This window comes from Enhydra lutris, unplaced genomic scaffold (genome assembly GCF_002288905.1).
Source record: "Enhydra lutris kenyoni isolate GAN:26980312 unplaced genomic scaffold, ASM228890v2 scaffoldscaffold191, whole genome shotgun sequence".
NCBI classification, from domain to species: Eukaryota; Metazoa; Chordata; class Mammalia; order Carnivora; family Mustelidae; genus Enhydra; species Enhydra lutris.
In genome coordinates this window covers 105,509-116,700 of record NW_019154275.1, presented here as the reverse complement: position 1 = coordinate 116,700, position 11,192 = coordinate 105,509, and positions in this window count along the sequence as shown.

The following is an 11,192-nucleotide window of genomic DNA, read 5'->3' as shown; positions in this document are numbered from 1 at the left end:
CTTCCCTCTGCAGCGCTGTAGCAAACTCACAGCAGTTCAACTGCCTTTTAAAGTCAATAGCTAATATTCAGAAAATTCTGTGTACCAGGCAAAGAGCTCTACTGAGTACCATTCACGATCTCAGGTGTACCCTATAATGGGAGAATCACATCCAGTTCTATAGTTTAGAAACTGAGTTTAGGAAAGACACATGTCTTGCTTTATTTACAGCAGAATTTAAAGCTCTTCCTTGTAAGTTACTGTAGGTGAGGAACGCCTGAGAGGGTTCATGAGAAAGTACTTTGTAAAGTCTCAGGTACTCAATAGTAACATATCTGGCTAGATTTTCCTTTAAAACTGTGGTTAAAAATCTGTGATAAGCGGGAGCATCACATACCCCTTGCTCCTTATCCCCTACTTGGAGACAGCACGTTTCTCACCAGCTGCCATTTGCTAGAATAGCTGCTTCTAGGAAATCAGCATCATTCAAAGCCCTGCCTTGAACAACATCCTCAGAAAGACCTCTCTGCCTTAATAGTTTTTCCTGAGTAGGTAGCACTCTGTGCTACTTCTCCTTTATAACAATTACAGTTCTAATTAATGTCTGCCACCTGGACTTCAGCACAAACTCAGTGAAAGCACGAACCACATTTCTTGTGGAATACTTCGCACTATGCTAGGTGCATAGATAAACATTTGAAATGAAAGTCACAGCATTTTATATCATACCCACTGTAAGATCTAATTGTTACTGTTTGTTCACTTATACATTATCTATCTCCCTTATGAAAATGTGGGCTTCACAAGAATAGGTGCTTTGCCTTATTTCTAGTCCTTTATATTCTTAACATCTGGAACTTGGGACATATAGGTGCTCAATGAGAATTTGATAAATGAATATTGGTCTCTGTATAGGCTGTTGTTGGCTGACTTAATGGAACTTTGAGATCACCACCTTCCATTTTCAAAGCTCCATGATTGCTGTGAGCACTCCTGGTTTCCACATGCAGTAGCCCTCCCCAATCCCCTCCACCCTGCCCTGACCCTTCTCCATGATTCCAGTTACCTGCAGTCAACTGGTCTTGTAGCAGATAATCCTCCCACAAAATCATCAGGTAAGTCAGTAATATATTCTAATGCTGCCTTCACAATGCCTAGGTCATTGACCCCACTTCAAGGTATCATGTAGGGATGTCATCTCACATCACAAGAAGAGGGAGTACAGTACACAACATTTTGAGAGACCACACTCACCTAACTTGTCATAAAATACTATAATTGTTCTTTGTTATTGTTCACCTCTTACTGTGCCTAACATATGTCCAAATTTATCACAGTATACATATATATAATGGGTTCAGTGCTATCTGTAGTTTCAGGCCTCCACTGGGGGCCTCGGAACATACCCCAACAGGTAAGGTGGACTCCAGCATTTGAGTTATCTACGGTTCTATTTAATATCACTATATTATATTACAAAACATACACAAAAATTAAAGGATGAGAAAATGTTTGAGATCTGTTATACCATATATTTTTTTTTTTTCTCGGTGACAGAGTTATCCAGAGTTACAGGACAATCAGCCAGAAAGTTAGATGCAAAGCTAATCTTTTGCAATATTCTTTAAGCAAAAGCCTGTGTTTAAAGGCAGAGGTCTCTTTAGTCAAGGTTCTAGAATGTATGAGAGAGGGGCAAAGAAAAATAATTTGCAGGTGATTGAAAAGTGATTATTTTTAATTATATATAATTATATATAATTTAAAATTATATATAATTTTATGATTATTCAGACATTCTTTTTTCTAGTTTCCAGGTTGAAGTTACTGGTGAGATAATCAAGCATTCATAGATCAGAGGTGAGGTCTACTCAAAAAGTGAGAAGTTCAAAGTACTGAGAAGTCAAAAATTAGGGATGTAGAATTTTATCAGACAGTGGAGTAGCAGCAGCAAATTTATGCAGACAAACTTTCCTTTCAACCCATGCCCCACAGAGACAAGATGAAATAACCCTTAATGTTCAACCTGGACTAGGTTCTGATTATCACTATTATGGCAGCTTTAAAAAGAAATTGATGGTATAGGAAACTGCTAGCAAATATTTTTCTGGAATTTCTTCAAGGCATGATGGGTTAGCTCAGTCTCGGAAAAATATATGTAATAGAGGAACAGACTAAAAGCATAATGGAGTCTCGCTCTAGTCATTTCAAATGCATGTCCTGACTCATTGTATTAACTTTCGAATGAAAAAAGATCGAAATACAAATTTATTTGTAGTGTGGTATGGCAACCACAGAATTTCTATTTGAAAATCTACTCAAACACAACAGCATGATGCTAGTTGTGCCTGGTATTTTTCCAACCTTCAAAGTCATAAACCCTGCTCCTGTGTTTTCTAGTTTCCTTGGTATCTATGGGACACACAGCAAGGCAGCCGCTTTGGCCATTTAATGCTTCGTTAGAATACTCAATCTCAAATTTTGCTCAGAACTAAAAAAATGAGTGCATTTGTTTTTCTTTTCAGTCATTAGTTTGGTATTGAGTGCTGTATCATTAAATTTACTGGCTTCTGATTCGTATCAGCAATGCTTCTGGAACACTTTTGACATAACAGAAGCTGAAATCCTTGCGATAGTGTTGACTTTTGGAGGGGGGGGTGGATACCATGAGGTTTACACAGGTTAAAAATTTTTCTGAATACAAAAAAGTTGTTGATCCCTCATGTAGAATTAGTAAATAATGTAGGAAGAAAACAGGACCCCTAATTCTGTCTCTTGGTCATAATAATCACTTAATATTTTAGAGCATATCCCCCCACCAGATAGCTAACCATATCATTTGTAAGGAAGCATGAACATAAGCTGTTAATACAGTTTTGTGTCTGGTTTTCTTTTTTTTAAATTTTTTTTAAAGATTATTTATTTATTTGACAGAAATCACAAGTAGGCAGAGAAGCAGATAGAGAGGGGGAAGCAGGCTCCCTGCTGAGCAGAGAGCCCTACTCGGGCCTCAATCCCTGGACCCTGAGATCATGACCTGAGCCAAAGGCAGAGGCTTTAACCCACTGAGCCACCCAGGTGCCCTGTGTCTGGTTTTCTTAACATTTCATATTGTATCTTGAGCACTAATATATTAGGCATTTATAATGGGCACAGATTTCATAATATATAAGTAACCCTTCTTGTTGAACATAGATGTAGTGTTCCACATTTTTATAAAATTGGTGAGAAACATCCTTCCATCTACTTTAAGTCTTCTCCCACACTTCAGATAATTCCCTTAGGGACGCTTCTTAGAAATTAAACTGCCGAGAATATTAGTGTTGAAAATAGCTTAGGTTGGAGTTTTTGTGTGTTCGGGTCTGTCCTCAGCACTTTATGTATATGCATTCAGTATTAGTTCAATTTTACAGAGGGGGGAAACTGAAGCACAGAGAGATTAACTCTCTAAGGTCATAGGGTAAGTGGAAAAGCTGGGATGCTACCCCAAGCAACTTGAGGCTGGAGCTGGTGCTCCTGGCCCTTGTGCTGTATGGACTCTCTAATCACTTAGGTAAACATGACCTTCGCAGGTCATCCACATTAGACTTGGAAGTAATAGACCACCTACTTGAACCCCTGGATGCTACAGAACGTAAAGCCTAGAAAGATTAAGCGACAAAGTCAAATCGCTGGTAGCAGATCTAGGCTTTACATCTTGACTCCTCCTCCTGCAGTCCAAACACTTGTTATTCCAAGGGTGACCCATGAACCACAGCATCAGCCCCACCTGGGAGCTTGTTAGAAATGCAGAATGTCAGGTCCTACTCCAGCCCTCCTGAAGCCGAATCTGCATGTTAACAAGATCCCTTGGTGATTCCTTTGCACATTAAAGCTCGAGAAGCTCAGGCAATACACTGTAAACTTGATAGATCTTGGTACTTCAGTGGAAAATCTGCATGTAAACAACTAGTATTTCCACAGCATGAAAAAAAGTCATTTTTCAGTTAGTTAAAGCTTTTATGAGGTTGAAGCATATGAAATTGCTGTTATTTTAGAGAAAACCTTTAATGTTGGCAACTTAGTGTGGCTCAACTTCTGTGGGTGGAAGGATAACAATAATAAAACAGGTATTAGTTTGAGTAGAGACTGGACTTGAAGTGGAAGAGGTTCTTTATCCCCAGTGAATATACATGTTAGTCAGGAAGAAAACAATTAAACGATTACATTGCAAAGTGGTAAGTGCTACAGCAGAACATTCTGAGAGCTTTGGAAGAAGGTAAGTGATGTTCTGGAAAATAAACATGGAAAATCATTTGCTTCTGTTAGTGGCAGAAAAGGCAGGCATACAAGCCTTAGTCAAAGTATTATATGGGCATCCTCAGAAGCTTCGCAGAATCGGATTTAAACCAATCGGGGTAAGTACAAGGTGCTCCACAAAGTTTGGGAGCTATGACTTGCCACTTAAACTAAGAAAACTAAGGATTATGTTGTCCTTTAAAGGTCATAGCAAATAATGAGAGTTTACAGGTCTCACCATTTAGGGTGTACTATTTTCATAGGCCCCAATTTGGCCGTTTCTCTTTTTTTGACGTTAACAGTTTCACGTTGGGTGAAGTGAAAACTGGCTTCCATTACAGTATGAATGAAGAGAACAATCTTAGGAGTAATATTTAAAGATGCACTTTTTTTTTTTTTGTAACCGGAAGCTGTGAATAACCTATAAGCAAGCAGGGTGTGTAAATATAAAAACCTTGGTTAAATATTTTCCATTCTCAAGTCCTTTTAGGTTTCTTGCTGTTCTAGAAATGAGATTGCTATACAGATTTTGCATCTTTACAGTAGTTGGTTTAGAAATACTTAATTTGGGGGGAGATGGTTGTATTGGTAATAATTCCACTTTACCATCCATCTTTTTCTTACAAGGTTCCCTTTTTTAACCCACTGAGCCACCCAGGCGCCCTTTCTTTTTTTTTTTTAAGATTTTATTTATTTATTTGACAGACAGAGATTACAAGTAGGCAGAGAGACAGGCAGAGAGAGAGGAGGAAGCAGGCTCCCTGCTGAGCAAAGAGCTCGATGTGGGGCTCGATCCCAGGACAAGGTTCCCTTTTTTAAAAAGAACTGACCTACCAGTTGTTGGGCCCATAATGAGGTACAATACTGTTCAAAGCAGTCCTAAGAGCCTGAGAAGGAAAGTATCTGAGACCAAAATTGGGTAATCATTGGAGTGATACATGAAATGCATTGAGCAGGGAGAAAGTGACACGAGGGTGGGATAGATCGCACATAGGTACATAGAGGTGGTAGCTTTCAATATTCCCCACATCCTCCCTGCAGGCCTGAGGGGCAAATGGCTTCTAGTTCTCACTACCATCTTTATTTTTATGAAATCTAGTCTGGCAAAACTGCCTGCAAAGGTCAGAAGTTTGATTCCTAATGTATTAGTTTCCTCCCTTGCCTGCCTTCCCTGCCCTTCCCTCACATCCTTCTAAACTTTTACCAAATCTCCCAAATACTATCTGGGCACTGGGAGAATATAAAAGAAGAGTAAAATCTAGCACCTTACTCTCAACTTGCTTGTAAAACAACCTTCTTCCTGGAAAAGCAAAGATAGGACAGCCACAAAAAGCTATTAGTACCCAGCAGTCAGTGGTGATTATAAAAAAGGACAGATAGAGTACTATGGGATCACAGAGTGGGAAGCAATCACAGCTGTTGGTGGGATCAGGGAACTCCCGCCTGAGGAGTAATGTTTGAACTAGCTCATGAAAGGCAGGCAGGCTCCAGAGAGGAAGAAGGAGGGATTCCCCAGAAATGCATGCCACAGAGACTAAGGCCCAGAGGAGGAGGTGGAGGGGATTTTTGGGATGTTTTGCACTATAAAGAAAAAGGAAATAATTTTTTTTTTCAGGGGAGGAGCAGAAAAAGAGTAAATATTCCCTTCAATGGCTCAGCTCCAGCCATGTCATGAGAACCACAGGGTTCTCAAACTTTAAGCTCACATTACCTGAAAGGCTTGTTAAAGCCTTTCTTGCTAGGTCCACCTCTGGAGCTCCTTATGCGGAGGGGATTGTGGGGAGGAACATGTGTAGCCTGAGAGTCTGCATCATTTCTGTGACGTTCCCAGGTGATGCTGGTGCTTCTGGTCTGAGAACCTCTGTCCAGAGATATGGCCAACAAGCTCCCATCCCACTTGCTATTTCTTCTGCCTGGAAATTTCTACCCCCAGATAGTCACATGGCTCCTGGCCTCAGTTTATTCTTCTCATTTTTTCTCCTGACATTCTTTATTCCTGGTCTATGCTGTACCTTCATAATCCCTATTATATCTTAACACTATGGTGATTTTTTATCACCCATTAAGATATAAATCCCATGAGAGACAATTTTGTTGCCTAAAGCAGTGCTGAAATTCCTAGCACCTAAATTTCTGCATTTCTCAACTTTAAAATACCATTGGGCACATGGTAGGCACTCAAATAGTGTTGACTTGCCCCAAAGAATAAAATGCCTAGGAATAAGTTTAATTGAGGTGAAAGACCTATACTCTGAAAACTGTAAGACACTGAAGAAACCAAAGACAACATGAACAAATGGAAAGATACTCCATGCTCGTGAATTGGAAAAATACTGTTAAAGTGTCTATATTACCCAAAGCAATCTACAGATTCGGTGCAATCCCTGTCAACATGCCAACAACATTTTTCACAGAACTTGCATACTAAAGTTTGTCGAACCACAAAAGACCCCAAAAAGCCAATGCAATCTTGAACAAAACTAGAGATACTACAATCTCAGTTTTCAAGATAGGATACAGAACTATAGTGATCAAAACAGTAAGGCAGTGGCATAAAAACAGACACAAGATCAATGGAACAAAACAGAACACAGAAATAAACACACACTTATATGGTCACTTAGTCTAGGACAAAGGAGAAAAGCATATGCGATGGGAAAAAGACAATGTCTTCAAACAGCACTGGAAAAACTGGTCCTCTACGTGTAAAAGAATGAAATGGGCCACCTTCTTATACACAGAAATAAACTTAAATGGATTGAAGACCTAAATGTGAGAACTGCAGCCGTGAAAATTTAGGAGAAAATATAGGCAGTAATTTCTTTGATATCAGCCTTAGCAATATTTTTCTAGATAGGTCTCCTAAGGCAAGGGAAACAAAAGCAAAATAAACTATCAGGACTACACCAAAATAAAGAGCTTAGCACAGCAAAGGAAACCCAAAATGAAAAGGCAACCTACTGAATGGGAGGAGAAACTTGTACAGGATAACTCTGACTACATAGTTTAAATAGTAACCCACTAAGAATACAACTTATCAAAACAAACAAACAAACAAAACCCCCCCAAAATCCAATGATCTGATTAGAAATAGGCAGAGAACCTGAATATACATTTTCCAAAGATGACAGCAGGTGGCCAATAGACCCATGAAAAGATGTTCAACATCACTAATCAGGGAAATGCAAATCAAAACCACAGTGAGATACCCCCTAATAGGTGTCACATTGTCTAAAATCAAAAGGTAAAACAAGTGTCAGTGAGAATGTGGAGAGAAGGGAACCCTCTTGAACTGTTTGTGGGAGTGTAGACTGGCGCAGCCACAATTGAGGTTTCTCAAAAAGTTAATAAAAATTAACTTAAGTTAATTAACTTAATTAACCATAAGATCCAGTAATTCTACTAGAGATCTACTCAAAGAAAACACACTAATTTGAAAATATATAGGCATCCCTATGTTATTACAGCATTATTTACAATAGGGCAAAATATGGAAACAACCCAAGTGTCTACCAATAGATGAATAAAGATGTTGTACACACATACACATGGATATTATTCAATTGTAAAAAAGGGAGGAGATCCTGTCATTTACAACAACTTGGATAGACCTAAAGGTTATTATGCTAAGTGAATTAAGTTAGAGAAAGACCATATGATTTCATTTATATATGGAATCTAAAAAATAAAACCAACAGAAACAGACTCAAGTACAGATAACACACGGATGGTTGCCAGAGCAGAGACGGGTAGGGGAAGGGGCGTCAGGAGTGAAAGGGAGTGGGAGATATGGACTTCTGGTTATGGAATGAGTAAGTCACGGGGATGACAGGACTAGCATAGGGTAATAGTCAATGATATTGTAATAGATTCTATGATGACAGATGGCAGCTACATTTGTGATGAACTTAGCATAAGGTATAAAATTGTCAAATCTCTATGTTGTACATCTGAAACTAATGTAACCATCAACTATACTTTGGGGAAAAAATTAGTGTTGACTTGATAAAGGAGATACCATCTTGGAAGGAGAGGTGAGCTTGGGACTCGTACAGATTGAGTCAGAGAGGATGGAAGACAAGATAACTCAGGCCATACACCACATTGACTCCATCTTAAAGACACACATCTTTGGTTTTATTAGTAAAAAGTTTGGGGTCACGGGTAGTAGGGAGGGAGAGTGAGGTACAGTAAGAGCTTTAAGTAACTGCAGAGTTTCAGAACAGCTGCTGTGAAGACCAGCTATATTCTAAGGGAATAAACACCCTCATTTAGGGCAGAGGAAAAACCAGTCAGACTATAATTCTCTCTTAAATGCAGAAGTAGTCTTTCTATCTGGTATTATATTAAGAGGATTTCCTACTTGTCACTTGCAGTCATTCCCTTTTCCTGACACACAGAGGCCTGAAAACTCCTATGGGGGAGCCCAGTTCTTCCTGTGTCCTCCTTTTCTGCCCTGTAAGTCAAGGACATAGGAGTCCTTGTACAGTTTCCAGTAGCTTTTTACTCCAAAGAGCCTGCTATACAGGGTTGTCCCAAATCCCTCTAACCTTCCATATGTTTAGCAATTTTGATGCCAAATGTATTGCTACTACATCATACACACGATATACCTTCAATGGAAGCATGATTGATATGGTCAGTCCTATTGGAGTCTCTTAATATAAACCTTGTGTCTTCATTATATTCACAAAAATCACAAATAGGAACTTAGACATTTAGAAGATTCATAAATTAGTCCCATTAAGAGGGAAATCTAAAAGATAGAGGAGGGACGTGAAAATATGGCAAATGAGGTCACCTGTATAGGTGGTCACAGATTCTTTAAGTGCAAAAATAAGCTCATCTGATAAAATGTGATACCCTAGTTGTAACACTTAGCAACGCTCAATCTAAGACTGAAATGCTATATAAATACACACTGTGTGTGTTAAAAGTCAAGAGTAGGAAGAGGGTTGTTGATCTAATGTAATTGCATTTTCATTCTCCCCCCTTCTCCCCTACCCCAGTTTAGATCACTGGATTAAGATCAAAGCCCTCAAGGTTGCTGGAGGGAAAGGATAATTGGATGATGGGTATTAAACAGAGCCCTTGACGTAAAGAGCACTGGGTGTTAAATGCAATTGATGAATCATAAGATTCTATTCCTGGAACTAATATGTTAAATTGAATTTTAAAGATTAAAAAAAAAATTTAAGCCCTCAAGAGGCAGAGACTCTTCTGCTCTCTGCTTTGGAGATTCCTAACCCAAATGGAACATAGGATTGGTGGTAACGCATACGTTGTTACTGCTGGTACTTGGTTAAGTGTGGTACAATGAGGGAAGACAGGACTAGAAAGATGGAGAGGATGGTGTACCTCCAGTCCTGAGGGAATTGACAGGAGGCGGGGAAAAGGGAAGCCCATTCACTTGGCTAAGACAACATGAAGACATTTTAACAGAACTTTTAATTTCCCAGGAAGATGAAAGGTGATCAGTTTTGTAATAGGTTATCTACATGAGAGACTTTCCAACTAATATTAGACATAATAATATACTTAACACCTATATTATATTCCAATTTATAAATTTTGTAGGAAATTTAACATTAGAGGAAGCAAGGTGTAGGAATCCTCCGTACAGTAAATCTAAAATTTAAGAAAACAAAACTGAGGGGCTCCTGGGTGGCTCAGTGGGTTAAAGCCTCTACCTTCTGCTCAGGTCATGATCCCAGGGTCCTGGGATGGAGCCCTGCATAGGGCTCTCTGCTCAGCAGGGAGCCTGCTTCCCTTCCTCTCTCTCTGCCTGCCTCTCTGCCTACTTGTGATCTCTGTCTGTCAAATAAATAAAATCTTAAAAAAAAAAAAAAACTGAGAAACATCTTTTATCAGGTCCTCTATCTACTATATCTTCATAGGGCTAGGGTTTTGTTTTTGTTGTTGTTGTTTTTTAGGAAAGAGGCCAGCTAGCTTCCTATCTCTTCAGACACCTAACTCCATTTCTTACCTATAGTCTTACTCTTATTCCTACCACCTGGAATAAAACATGGTCATACTCCCCTATGTTAAGTAGTAAGAACAAAACCCTTTCAACTATTTATCAACTCTCCACTCCGACTTCATGGATAAGCTTCTTTAAAATATGGTCTGCGGGGTACCTGGGTGGCTCAGTGGGTTAGGCCTCTGCCTTCAGCTCAGGTCGTGATCTCAGGGTCCTGGGATCAAGCCCCGCATTGGGCTCTCTGCTCAGCGGGGAGCCTGCTTCCTCTCTCTCTCTCTGCCTGCCTCTTTGCCTACTTGTGATTTCTCTGTCAAATAAATAAATAAAATCTTAAAAAAAAAAAAAAATAAAATATGGTCTGCACTCACTGCTAATGTCCTCACATCCCATTGGTTCTTCAACCAACCGTGCTCTGGATTTTCCTCACCATTTCACTAAAAGCACCTCTGATGACAATACAACTGAGATCTTGAATGGCCAAGCCAATGGATATCACTTTGTCATATTTAATGTGACTGGCCTCACCTTTCTTGGATCTTACTCTCCTGGGTTTCTTTCTAGTACTTTCTACTAGTTTCTCTGGCTCTCCCTTCCCCCCATTGTTCTATCTTGGTTTGAGTTCTTTATTTTTAATGTAATGAGCGCTTCCTAGATGCCCCATCCTACAATCGATGGTTTCAAGAAGGCATACATCAGTTCCTGGAATCTATTCCACAGTCTAGATATCTTGAGCTTCAGAGCCATCTATCAGTTGGGTACTTTATAAATCCCTCAAACTACACAGAGTTGAAGTAGTACTTACCCCTATGTAAAGAGCTCAGTTCTATTAATCCTAAGAATCATTTTACATTATTTCCTGCTTCGTCTCCTCTTCAGTTACCCAATTGTGAAAATTCTACCTGTTAAGTATTTCTTTAATTGGTTCCATCCTTTCCCTTTGATTGTTACTGCCAGAAAC